Here is a 14,354-nt window from a genome sequence, read left to right as displayed (position 1 = left end):
ACTAGCCCCTTTTTTTGAAGCACAATTTTACTTACAGAGACTTAAATAATTTTATTTGATGTTTCTCTTGTTTTGTTTATTTATTATGGAAATTTATAATGTCTTCTAGCTCCAGTTTTGAATGTTCACCAGAATTTAAAGTTTATAGATCTTTCAGAATGGTTTCTTGCATTATGCCAATATTATCATCATATTACCTTAAAAATAGTCTCAAATCAACAATATTATCATTTATCGTGATAAAGTTGTGATAAATTCTACTTCAAAATATTGTAATAAAACGTTAAGTCCATATTGTGTTAATATCAGTAATTATTCTTGATATCTCTCATCGTTTGCATCCTTTTTTTCTAATTGCAAAACATTGTTTACATAAAAGACAGATGCATGAACCCGAATTTAACACTTAATTAGTTTACACCGCTGAGGCAAAAAGTCAGCTGCTGTGCTCCCAGGAGAACCGACCGGCTGACATTATGGGCACAACAAATTACTATCACATCTTGCACCTGGCAAGACATCTTCACACCTGGACATAGGTGGCCTTCTTGACACTAATAGGAGACCTGGAGGGAAGGAGAAGGTAAAATCCAGCTGAAAACTGGCCAGTGGCAGACAGCTGAGCCCTGTTTGGCACCGATCCCCTCTCTGAGATGCTGAAAAAACTCCACAGATGGTTCTACAAGGCCCGCGGTGCGAGGTAAACAAAGTGCGGCGGATGTTGCTAACCTGACCCCGGCGGTGGGCGGTGGCAGCCTGTCAACGAAAATGACATCATATCAGGTCGAGACATTCGACTTGGTGTTTTTCCCCCTTTAATCGTCTCTTCTGATTGGTCGTTATCTCTGAAAACTAAAATTTATCTTATTAAAATGCAACATTTCCAATTCAGCACCCAAAGTGGTTCTTTCTAATTTGTATTTGCGAGTTGTTTTGCACTAAATAGCCACAGCTTGATGGACCGATACATAAAACGACGCCAATCAAAGATTCAGGACACTAACATGTACCGACTGCGTCAGCCATGTTTTATTCATGCCGTTTTGAATTTTTTATTTTCTCTCATCCAAATAAGTATTACCACAGAGTAAGGCACCAAAACCAGTTGGTATGTCGTTAGTTTGTACCTATTTGTATAATTTAATTCATAAGAATAATTAAAGCATCTGTTTACAAAAGCTTACATAATGATGAACCTCGTTTTAATGCTCAAAGGATTAACTGGAAGGACATTTAAAAAACCTCAGAAACAGCAGCTGCTGGTCTTCAAACACAACAAATAAACAGATTACTCTCAATAACAAACATCATAATTTAGATAGAAATTACTTCAGTTCTCGTTTAATATTGGATGTGAATCCGAAATACTGCTCTTGGTTTTCATAAAATCATAACACCCACTGTTGCCGCTCTGGTTTGGAATAATTTTCCATTTTTTTAAACAACAACAAAACATCTGGGGTCAGACTTCTTGGTAGATGATGAGATCCCAGGAGGGACGGTTCCAGTGGCTGGAGTCCCGATGCCGGAGAGGCCGCTTAAACATGCAGCCTGTATGGAAACTTTAGGCAAAAAAATGTAAAAAAAAATACCCAATAACATCCAACTATTTCACCATATCAAAACGAAAATGCAAAAAACTTACAATATGAATGTAGATTTGCAAGTTCCCCCATTGTTTTCAATAATAACCATAATTTTAGTCATTTAAATGATTTTTCTAATATGTTTATTCATTTTGACACAAAGTTGAGTGTTAAATCATGGTAACCTGCCGTTAATCTTAATTTATGATGAATTATTTTAAAGTCAATTTCATCACAGATCTCAACAGACTGCTTCAAAACACACTGATTAGTTTGTCTTTTATTCTAAATGTAAAGAAACAGGGCCGGTCCAAGCCTTATTGGGGCCCTAAGCAGATTTTCATTTGGGGGCCAACAAACCAGACATTTTTAATTAGCTTACTTTATGCTAATTAAAATTAGCATCATGGCTATTTTAACTCTACATTAGTAGCAAATAAAAATGATTGGATTCTGAAATGCAGAGTATGCATTTAAGTGAGCCATTTTATTTTTAGTATTTGAATGTAACATTAGCTGATAAACTTTAAATTTACAGTAAACAAGGTAACAAGTTTGATGTCTTTTATTTGCCCCAAACAGGAAGAAACCAATCTATTACTAAAAAAAATAATAGTTTGTTTTATTCAATGTTATTTTAAACATATGTTAATATATTTTATCATGCTAGGTTTGTGCTTTTGGTGGTGGAAATTGACTGCCCTGTAAAAAATTAAGAAAAACCCAAGAAACATTGTAGAATCAACGCAAAACTGAGCTTTAGTTAAAAACTTACCATTCTTCTTAGACATAATTTTGTTTATTTTCTGCTCTTTAAGTATTTGCCGTCAGTTTGACGGAGTGTTGCCAGATCTTGCGAGAGAAATATGAAGAACACTGGCAAAAAAAATTGGCAAAGAAAGTAAAAAAGTGGTCATTTGTAAACAGTATAAATGCATACAGTTGTACACTTTTACAATAAAATTTTGAATAACAAACTTTTACACCCTGATTAAATTAAAATACATTTTTCACAGGACTTGGCAACACTGGCAGGAAAAAAACAATAAGATAGGCTTACCATGTGAGACCTTTAAAAGTTCAGCAAACCTTTAAAATCGAAGGTTGATTGTGCAATTATTAATATCGGGTTATATTTCCCTTCAACCATCAAATCTGAAATTCTCTGCAAGACTTTGAGATTGAGAAAGCATCATTCTGCCCAATTTAAATCACCAACAGTTTCATCTAATTTAGTCTCAACAGTGGAAAAGTTAATGCTTTTTGCTATTCTTTTGTCATTTAACTTTCTTTTGAGCTCAAATGCAATGCAAAAGCAGACAATTGCAACAAATCAAGAGCTAGAAACACTTTGAAATACAGAATACAGTAGATGCTTGCAGACAATAACTTTAAAGGAGAACTACTGACACATTGGCTGCATCTGCCAAAGTTAACAGAGCCATAAAGTAAGTAAACAATTTCTTATTCATGATTTGGGAGAAAAATGTAAGCATTTCATTCTTATTTAATTTCCCCGAAGTAAATATTTCATAGCAACAGCAGCACCTTATCGGTAAATATAGCATCGAGGTGATAATTTCTGAGTCATAGACTCAGAAATTTTTATTTTTATTTTTGAAATATTCACATCTTGAAACAACGCATATTTTTCATTTTTTATAAGTTATTTGAAAACCTGTAATGATAGAATCGGTCGGAATGCAGGTTGCCTTATGTTTTGCGAAGATGAATGAGCTTGGTGCTATGAGCTGTGAAGTCATGCATTTACAACAACAACATGAAAACTGTCAGTTACACAGCTTTTACATCAGATACACGGCCGTGTTCTCTGAGGAACATTTCTTAAAGCTGCAGCATCTTCAGAGAGAAACTGAAAGGTCAGAATTTAACCTTGCAGTTAAAATGCAGTACATCCAACATGACTGTGTTGATTTTATCACGTCACTATGATCCGTTTTCCATCATACACTCAGCGTAATTATGTGAGCCGTGGTTAAAGGAGCCATTTATCAAATTGGTTGCTATCATGGATAATTGTGTGTTTTGAGTAAATGTGATTAAATGCTAATGTGACATTTAAATGTTTTATTTTTAACTGATTTCTCATGATGAGAAATTTTCAAATTTCAAACAAAGATAATGCTTCAGTGTTTGCAATTCATAAGCTACATAAAGTTCACACAGACCTTGTAGATGATTGTATGTTAAATTCCGATGCAATTCCTTGAATCTGAGTTTAATATTGGGAAGCAATAATCAATATGTCCATCAGTTCCTGCATGGTTAATGAAACCACAGTTTTTTTGGCAATAAGTTAATGATTTTTGGTATCTGGAAAACGATCCTTCTCAAAAACCTACTGAATGTTGAATCACACTACTCCGTTACCTAGCAACCCTGGTTGAATCCAGCCCATTACCTAGCAACTCAAGCTGAACTCGAGCATGTTTGGTCAGCTGGTTTTATGCGTTGTACAATGGCTGCTGGAAGAGACAAATTTTTTGTTGTTGACTTACCATCCAGAAATCACTTGCTGCATTCTTGCTGGTTGTGCAGGAGGCTCCACTTCTGCTTTTCGAAGATTTATGGCTGTACAATCGTGCATCTGTTTGCAGCCATTTTCTCGTGCGAATGTAAACATTAAGTTGGGGGGTGTGGCCAGCAGCGGCTTATTTGAATTTAAAGTGACAGGGCGCCCTAAAACAGCTCAGTCTCATTATCTAAGAGTGATTTTGTGCAAACAATGTAGCAAATATGTTTTGCATAGCCCATAGATTTTGGGATGGGTCCTACCTCCATATGGAGTAAATACATTTCAGCAGGTTGTATCTGGGACCAAAACCTGGAAGACTTGGGGTTAGTCAGTTTATCAAACCAATGAGATGAAAGCATCAAACTCTCACGAGGGCAACAGTTTGCAGTGTAGACAAAGATGCGGCCTGGTGGCTATAAGGCAGGAAATATGATTTGCCAGTAAGACGAAGTAGAAAGTGAGGAAGAAGAAAGCAAGCATTGACTTTTACCTTCTCTTTTGCTTTGGCTGTTTGAAAGTTGTTTGAGGTTTTACCTACAAAAAAATCACAGAGTATCCCTATGATCTTTGATTTAATAATGAATAGACTTGCTAGAGAGCTCACCAATGCAAATCTGTTGCTCCAAGCAAATTTCCTCCAGCTTTTCCTCCAGATTTTCTTCATCTTAGACCTTTTAAAAATGATTCATTGAAAGTTCACCAAAAGACACGAGGTACTCTTTTAATAAACTTGATTGAACAGCCAAGACCAACAAGATTTTCTAGTTTGGTGGTTTACCCAGGTCACTGATAATCAGCTAAAGCATTCCAGGAACTTGACTTGTGCGAATTGCTCAACTGGTTGTTGCTAGGTAACCAAAGAGTGAGTGAGTTGCTAGGTAACCAAAGAATTCCAAAAACTTGACAGTAAGGAGCTTTTTAACAACAGTGTTATTTTAGACGTTTCTTTGGCAATGTCTAAAAGTAAAAACGTCAAATTCCAGCAAAAAATAGACAAAGCATAAAACATCCTAACAGAAAAAAGTTTAATTTTAAAGATGTCTTTGCACAATAAAGTATGATGTAAAATATTGGGATAAATCACTTTCATATTTCAGTGAAGGTCATTTCAGTTCCTTTGAAAGTGGAACAATTTGGAAAACACATTGAATATTTCAGAACCTGAAAGCTTTTTGTGGGGGAATAAGATGTTTTTAAAAGAAAGTTTTAGAAAATTAAAACCACAAGTAGGAAGAGTTGACAAATAATTGTAATCGAGTAAGGGTAGAACTACTGCAACATACTTTTACTCTTGTAAACATAAAAAAGTACTTGATTAAAAGGCTACTTAAGCAGTTAAGCAGTTTTGAGGCACACTGGTGAAACGTGAAACTGCGCAAACGGGTTGTTGCTAGGTTACCATAGAGTAAGTGAGTTGCTAGGTAACCAAAGAATTCCAGAAAGTTGGCATTCAGGAACTTTCTAAAGCCAGTGTTATCTCTGAGGTTTCCTCCTCAATTTCTAAAGATAAAAAAGTCAAATGCCAGCGAAGAATAGGCCTAAAGATGAGCAGAAAATACTGAAACGTTCATGCTAACGAACCTAAGACACGTATGTGACGGTTTTCAGTATACAGCTGGAACTTCGAGGAAGGTATTTGGCAGGTTTACTGTCTTGAATTCAAGTGGGCCAGAACATCTTGAGTTTACTTTCTGTTCTACCGCTGTGGCTGGGGTCAGGACCTCACAGTTGCCCTCCAGCATCCAGCATACTGCATTCAGGGCCTTATTTAACTGCTTCTGCAGTGAATTTTTCCTGCACAGCAAAAGCCAAGCCCTCACAAATCCCATCCATTGTGGTACATTGTACCATGTTCACTGTGCTTCAAGCTACTGCAAACCCATTCTCAGTATGAAATACATGTCCCACTTATGGGAGTCTCTGTGCCAGATCCACTGCCTTCTGCCTCATGCATTTTGTCTCCAGTAAGAAGCTCTCTATCTCTGAGATGCTGTTAATCCTGTGATCCATCCGCATCACGACTGCCTCCATTTGTTGACTCGTCCATATGTCCTGTGTGAGGCCCCGAGCCAAGTGTAAGTGGGCCCTCTTGATCAGTGCATTTAAAAGATAGCAAAGCACATATTTCCATCCTCTTGTGCAAAGCAAAGGTTTGAGTTTCCAATATTTCCTAGAGGCAATCCTCTGAAAACTTTCTGTCTGCTCTTTTTACTTTGCTGCAACCATATAGACCGCTCAAAATATTGCTCACCTTTTCTGAGAAGTTGATTCATGTGGAAATCCACATAAAATTTTAACTGAGTTGAGGATAACATTTTATTGAAGATGTGCTTGGCATTTTTGGTAATTCCTCAGTCCAATGGTGACTTATAATGGCTGAAATCATCTATAATGTACTCTTACATTTTTGTTTGAAACATTTGTCTTAGACACACCTGATATGGATCATTTTACAGATGGAAACTTTCCACGACTCATTTTTTTCTATTCAGACTTTCTTATCTTGAAGTATTATCGCTCAAGGGTACTTTAAAGTTTTCTAAAGGTCTTTCAAGGTTATTTGGTCAGGTATTTCACCATTTTCATAGTTTTTATCATTTGTTTATGAAGACACCATCCCTTGAGTAGGACCAGAATTAAATTGAACCAGTACCCAGTCACACAGAAAATTAGTTAATTTTTTTGGGTTTAATCTATGGAAACATCATCTGGCTAACGAGCGTGTCAAACATTAAATAGTTTTGGCTCCAAAAACATAATTTCTAAAGAGCTAAGTAAACATTTGGGGTCTATAAGAAGACTAATGTTCATATACTTTATAGGTAAGTATGATTAGAAAGGTATCAAATATTGCATTATGGAGAAGGTACGAGTCAAAGCCGCGCCGTCATGTAGCCTAGCATGTATGGAAAAAACTGGTTAGCGTCTTTTGTACGTTTTTAATGCCTCTCCGGTTTAAAGGAAATGCTGTTTATTACAAAGTGACATAAATCATGTGTTGTGAATTTAGGCAGAGTCTGTAATTTGATTAACACGTCAGGAGAGAGGAGGTACGGCTCAGTTTCTAAGCTAGCTGTTTAATGTTTGTAAATACGCCGTCTATGAGCCCCAACCAACCAGGTAAATTAGCTCGACTCGAAGCCATGAATAAACTGGAACAATCAATAATTTCAGCCGCTCTGTTCAACACTCCCGTCCCTCACTTCCTACGTCCAACATGGCGCCTTGAATGATTTAGTGACGTAGTTGCAAACAGTCAATACTAGTTAGTTTCTTTATGAAATTCCACATAATCTCTGTTAGTATTCATGTAATCGCCCAACTAGCATTTTGTACGCTTTTTGGAGTTGGATGGGCAGAAGGTCTCCTTTTCAAAAGTGACCTGTTTTAACTGAATATATTTTGTAAAACTCTCTGTTTGTCCTTCCTTTTTCGACAGCAGACATTCACTCAGTAATGGGCAGTTCATTGGACTGAAGGCACGTTACTGTGAATGACAAGTAGAGAAAATTCCCCTGATACCTTTTCTTAAAGCCGAGTGTCTCACATATTTAAAAGACTATTAAAGCCTTAATGAAGTGTTCAGTGTTGGGTGATTGAGCGTGGATAGTCAAATGGAGTGATTATCATTCAGTTTGCATGGCTACATTTACACAATAACCTTAATAAACACCTGATGCTGCTGTTATTTATTTATTTGTTTAAATTAAATGTCTCCCGAAAGGAATTAAACGGGAATAGATGCAGACCTCTCATTTCCATAATCTAATGCTATGTTTATGAGCTGGCGGGGTGCAATTTGAATAAGAATGAATCCTGATATAGATTCGGCGTCTGACAGTGAGGGAGGGCGCTTCCTCAAGGTTCCTCAGTGGCGGTTTCTGCAAACCAGCAAGGCTTCACCTGAATCTGTAAGCAACCAAAACCTAAAACGTAGACGAAACGAAAAACCGAATCATTCAGAACGTTAAACTCACAATGTGGACAATAATTGAAATATTGAGTGACATAAAATGGGATCAATCCAATGCAAAACTGGATATTATTACTGCTGTATCTTTTGGTCTTTTCTATTCACCTTATTAAGTTTAATGTTGGACAGAGTGACTAGTTACACTGACATGAGTAACATGTTTGAAAAAATGTACTTTTAGGAGTAATTTTACTGCGCTGTACTTTTTACTTTTACTTGAGTAATTTTATTATGAAGTATTTCTGCTCTTGAGTAAAACTTAAGGATTTTCTTCCCGCTGAATGGAAAACAAACATATTTAACCAAAAATCCACCAAACACAGACACACACCTGCAGTTTTTGTTAAAGTTTAATAAGTTTTAATTGAAATAAATTTTATTTTTTATTACTTATACAAATTATTGTCAAAAAATTCTTCTTAACTTTATATTTTGTTCCATGTGAGTGACATTTTGATCAGTACTTGAGTAGATTTTTTACCAAATACTTTTTTACTCTTACTTGAGTAATGTCTTGGATGGCTATTTTTTACTTTTACTTGGGTAAAAATTTGTTGAAATAGTGTTACTTTTACTTGATAATAATTTTTTATGGTGCTTTACCTACCTTCTTGTCCGAAGAATCTCAATTTCAGCAACGTTCAAGTGGTCAAAACTTGGTAAAAATATGAAAACATCGATCCATCCTGCCCTGAGCTAACTGTCTGTATAGCCAGTGCTAACACTGTAGCACAGCTAGCAATGAAAGAAAACTAGAAAAACTTGCCAATAAAGAAAAACAGACTCATTGGAATGTTTTTGACCCACATATTGCTTATCAGACCAGCAACTAAGACTTGACAAGAATATTAGCTAAAACTGAATGTCTATATGTTGTTTTTGTGCGCTAGCGTTAGCACAACAGAACAGTTAGCTGCTGCATGAAGTTAAAAACGTGTCAGGTACAGTCGGTGATTCACTAAGTTGCTTTAATTGGTTTTTAATGCTGGTGCTGTTGAGGATGTTACTTTTATAACATTCAGTAAGCAAATAAAAACATGTTTTCAATGTTTTTTGTTTGCTTTTTTGCTGATGCTTTGTACAGTTCTGCTAACGTATTTCACAGAGCTGGTAAACTTACACTGCATATCATATTCCAAAATAAAATTGAAAGAGAAATTGACCAAATAACCTGTTACTCTACAGAAAGTGAGGAAGAATGGAATGCAAGGGTTTTTAAAGAAATGTATTTTCAATCACAAACTGAAACATTTTCTATAAGAAAGGAAAAGATTGAACTTTCCTGTGATTCATTGAAAGAATATTTATTTGTATGATCACCATTTCTGAGAACTGCGTCACGGCTGTTGCATGGAGTTGATATTTTTAGGATGGATTTCTTTATTTTTTTCAAGAACTAATTTTGTGTGCGCCGCTTCTTGAACTCTGTTTAAAAAGCAACAATGTGCAGCTAAGACATAAAATGTCATCATTTGATGAGTTGCACCAGATTATAGCTTTTAACTAATTCACATCTGCAGTCTCTTGGCAGGTCAACATAGAAAAAGAAAGCATCAGAACAGCTAGGGATCGACATAAAAATGGCCAATAATATCTTTTGATAGCCTGCCTTTTCATAGATGTCTTCTAATCGTTACAGTTCTGACAAGCAGATCTGCAGATCTTCATCTTCAGCCTGGGGCTGACCATTGGCTCTGCTTTTGTTTTCTATTTTTCACACCTTTGTAGCTTTAATTTGAACCATTTCAGCCAATTTCTCTTGAGCCGGCTACCATTTTCTGCACTTTTGTGTATATCTTTATTCTCCCTAGAATTTACTTTTTAACTGCTGTTCATCTGAACAATAAAATGGATTATTAAGACAGCAAGAGCAAATCAGCAGCATGAAAGTGGTGACTGTTTCATCTGTTAGATTTTTCTTACTCTGTTATGCCTTCCAGTAAATTATCTGCCATTTACAAATTTAATTTCTACCAACAACAGTGATTGATGTGGCTGTTGGTGTTCATTTTTTCACAGAATCTGACTAAATATCCAAAAGTAAGAGAAATAAAATGTGTGAGGATACAATGGAACATGTATCCTAATTAAAACCTCTAAAAATTGTATTAATATGAGATAGTGAAGACTAAATTGTATGTAGGGGTCAAAAGAATGAAAACCATGTAAAGTTAGCTTGCATTTACTGGAAAACACTGAAGTGCTGACTAAGAAGCAACTCTAAAAAAATTCAAAAGATTTCAGAAAAGCTATTGGTTCCAAGAAAATAGTACTCGAATAAAAGCATAAAACTTTGAACCATAAAAATCAGTCAACATACAGATTAATCTGAGGGAGTTACAATATCCTTAAAAGACTCATTTAGTTCAATAATTTTGTTCAAAACAGTAAGACTGTCAAGTCAGGAGTGACTCTGTAGACCAGGGGTGTCAAACTCAATTTCACCGAGGGCCACTTCAGCATATTGGCCCCCCTCAACGGGCCACATTGACGGTACAAATCAGGAGTGCATCCCTGCTAAAACACACCACAGACAAAAGGTTGACCTCCCTCATTCAGTTCTGTAGAGGCTTATAATGAGTCAATGGTCCAGGTGTGTTAGAGAAGGAATGCATCTAAAGCTGCAGATGGTAGCTCTGGAAAACTAGACTTGGGCAGCCCTAGCATAAATGTATGAAATTACAATGTTAAAAATACATTAAACACCACCTCATATTGTTAAATAACTGATTTTATGTATTGAAGTTTTAAATATTATATTTGAGTTTCCATGGATGTAAAATTACTGCTCAGTTTAAAAATTACAATATTTAAATCAGTGTTTAAAGGTGAGCAAACAAATAATAAAAACAAGTCACATGGGCAGACATTATAGACTTTACGCATAGATTTAGTCTCCGAGGCAACTGAAATCAATTAATTTAAAAATCCTTTCTGAATATCATCTGATGGTTTCTGAACTAAATGCGTCTTTCTGACCGGGAGCTGACAGCGTGTTGAAGAGTTATGGACCGGACGCTTTGGAGCGTCTGGTTAGGAAGCGCGTTACAAACCTTTGGTTGAAATGTAGTTTGTAGGCAATTCGTGCTCAAAACCTATTTTAAGTCAATCATCGGCCTATAAAATGCTGGGGGGCCACATGTGGCCCGCGGGCCTTGAGTTTGACACATGCATTACGCCATAGAACTGCCAATTGGTAATTGAAGTAAAGTAGCTTCGATTTCAAAGAAACCGACATTGAAGTCGATTGGCAAATGAACCATCACCAAAGAGGAAGGCTCTTGTTGTCTGACTGCACCCCAAAAGATGCATAAACCTACAAAAACCGTTTCTGTCTGGTTTTGAACCAGAAACCTTTTGCATGTAAAGCAAACGTGATAACCACTACACTACAGGAACTGAACTTCTCTGCTTTGTTTCAGTTTGAGGTTCCAAAGTTGATGATGTGAGATGCAACACATGAAAATGTCAGCTGAGGCTTGCACTCAGATGCCTGGATTCAGAGTACAGACCATGACACCACAGACCCTTGTTGACCTTTAGTAAACACCTGTGATGAATAGAACATGCAAAATCTGTTTCTGTCTGGTTTCGAACCAGAGACCTTTTGCGTGTGAAGCAAACGTGATAACCACTACACTACAGAAACTCATGCTCTCTGCAGTGTTCCTGGTAGATGATCCACATTTTGTTAGAGACTAACGTCAACGATGGGCATGGAACAAAGTCAGATACTTACAGATCCTCTCAGAGAGCACAGTAACTTGGTGAACAAACTGCCAGACTTATACTTGTGCCTAATTTCACATTACAGTCCATAAACTAAGCCTGGGATCAAACAATGTATTAAAGATGTCATTAGCAGAGACAAATGGTTCTACAGAGAATTGGCTAGATGGCTATAAAATAAAATCAATACTTACAAATAAAAAATGGTTCAAAAATAAAATTAACACATTGAAATAAAAAAATATTTCTGAAATACAATCAACACTTCAAAATACAAAATCTCTGGAAAATAAAATTCATGTATGTTGTTTTGAAAAACATTAGAATATAAGCACTTTTATCAAATCTCCATTGTGGTAAGATCATGTAAGTTCTTCTTAAATCCATGGAAACTCAACAGTTTGTAAGGTAGGTGAGTTAGCTCAGCAGGTTAGCACACCGGGCTGGTAATGCTGAGGTCATTGGTTCAAACCCCATATGGGGCAATTCATGTCTAAGGTCTTTCAGACAATCAACACTTCAAAATAAATAAGGGTTCAAAAATAAAATCAACACTTCAAAATAAATAATGGGTCAAAAATAAAATCAACACTCTACAATAAATAAGGGTTTAAAAAGTAAAATCAACACTTCAAAATAAATAATGGTTCAAAAATAAAATCAACACTTCAAAATTAAAAATGGTTCAAAAACACATTACAATAAATAAGATTTCAAAAATAAAATCAACAGTTCAAAATGTTTCTGTCTGTTCAGTCCATAAACTCAGCCTGGGATCAAAAAATGTATTGAAGATGTCATTAGCAGAGACAAATGGTTCTACAGAGTCATGGCTAAAAAAATAAAATCAATACTTACAAATAAAAAATGGTTAGGAAGCAATTAACAAACCTTTGGTTGAAATGGCATTAAATTCAAGACTCCATTACAGACCAGAGAAAACTAAAGAGAATGCAACATTGTGTTAATCCATTTGAGGAGCCGGCAGTTTATCTTGAGGAAATAAATGACGATGCAAAAGTTAACATGCGCAGTCCGCTGCTCAACCACTGCGAACTCCGAAGACTTAGGAACCGCTGGGAGAAACTCATCCAGCGGATTTAACAAATGGAGCCTTCTGGGTTCACGTTACCCAGGAAAGCGGCGCTCTGGAGGAGCTGCAGACGTAACATCCGTCCGTTTCGGAGAAGCGAAACCACACAAAAATAAATATAAATAAATAAATAATCCTGGTAATCCTGCTGCTCTCTAGAGCAGCATTACGGCAAGAAGCCGTAATGTTGGCTGATAACAATTGTAATGCATTATGGGAGATGTAGTTTGTAGTCAATTCATGCTCAAAACCTATTTTAAGTCAATCATCGGCCTATAAAATGCTGGGCCACATAAAATGACATGGCGGGCCATATGTGGCCCGCACACACATGTGCTGTAGATTATAGCATGACCACAATGTCATATGATAGATCTATGGCAACACAAAACATGTTCCTTACATTTTTATTTTTTTGCAAAAAGTCATTCTTATATCATGAGATTTTAGTCAGAATGAGCTTCTTAGCTGCTCCAACTCAACATTTACAACTACACGTGAAAATAGCCGCAAACAGATGCGCAATTATACAAATGTACGTCTTTGAAAAGCAGAAGTGGAGCCTCCTGCACAACCAATGAGAGTACAGGAAGTGGTTTCTGGATGATGAGTCGACAACAAAACTTTTTTTTTCCTTCCAGCAGCCATTGTACTGTGTATAAAACCAGCTGACCATATGGGCTGGAACTCTGCTTGGATTGCTAGGTAACAGGTGGAACTCCACTGGGGTTGCTAGGTAACGACGACACAGTGCCTGTCGAATGAGACTTAACATTCCAGAGTTTTTTGAAACGGCTCCTTTTCCAGACACCAAAAATCATGAACTTATTAACAAAAAATGGTTGGGTTGGGTATTTTAGTGCTTAAACTGCTTTTAAAAGCAGTAAAGTCTCAAATTTAAATACAAAACCATGCAAAATGTGAATTTAATTGTTAAAACTTTTAAATAGTCTCATGTAAGCTGTAAACCAAGTTACATTTTACACCACATAGTTGGAGTTTTAGTACTAAAGGAACTAAGAAATAGCCACAAATAGATATTTGGTAATAATAATCTTTGGATAGTTCAGTGAAAACGCATCTCAGCTTTCAAAGTGTTTTTCCTCGTCTCTTTTTATTGGGACTCTGAGTCTCTGTGTCCCACTTATGGCCCTTTATACGGTGCCATGCGTGTCTCTGGGGCCGCACCAAACAGGAAACTCCTTACGAGACGGCGGAGCCATGCTCAGCATAAGAGATAAAACGGCAGAAGAATAGACGCCTGGGCCCAACAGGACTCCCACACCAAGCCTCCCTGTAAACTATTTTTGTCCTGTCTTCCCTCCCTGCGGTTTATGTATGCATATGCATGTCTCGGTGTGGACCCCTGAAATGCTCAGCCTCATAATTGCTGCTGTTATCTGTCACTGAACTCAATTTGCGACAAATAATTCTGAG

The 14,354-nt window shown here is 36.5% G+C and overlaps 1 long non-coding RNA gene and 1 other non-coding gene across 3 annotated transcripts in view; one reads left to right on the top strand and one right to left on the bottom strand.

The window, feature by feature from the left end:
* LOC103146921 (uncharacterized) overlaps window positions 1–14,354 on the top strand; it is a 58,498-nt gene that overhangs the window by 26,849 nt on the left and 17,295 nt on the right. The window lies entirely within an intron of this gene.
* On the bottom strand, window positions 11,672–11,744 carry trnav-cac (transfer RNA valine (anticodon CAC)). Its single transcript has one exon. It is a non-coding gene; the product is annotated as a tRNA-Val (tRNA).

This window comes from Poecilia formosa, unplaced genomic scaffold, assembly GCF_000485575.1.
Source record: "Poecilia formosa unplaced genomic scaffold, Poecilia_formosa-5.1.2 Scaffold171, whole genome shotgun sequence".
NCBI classification, from domain to species: Eukaryota; Metazoa; Chordata; class Actinopteri; order Cyprinodontiformes; family Poeciliidae; genus Poecilia; species Poecilia formosa.
The sequence above is the reverse complement of the archived record's forward strand: the minus strand, read 5'-3'. Positions and strand labels throughout refer to the sequence as shown.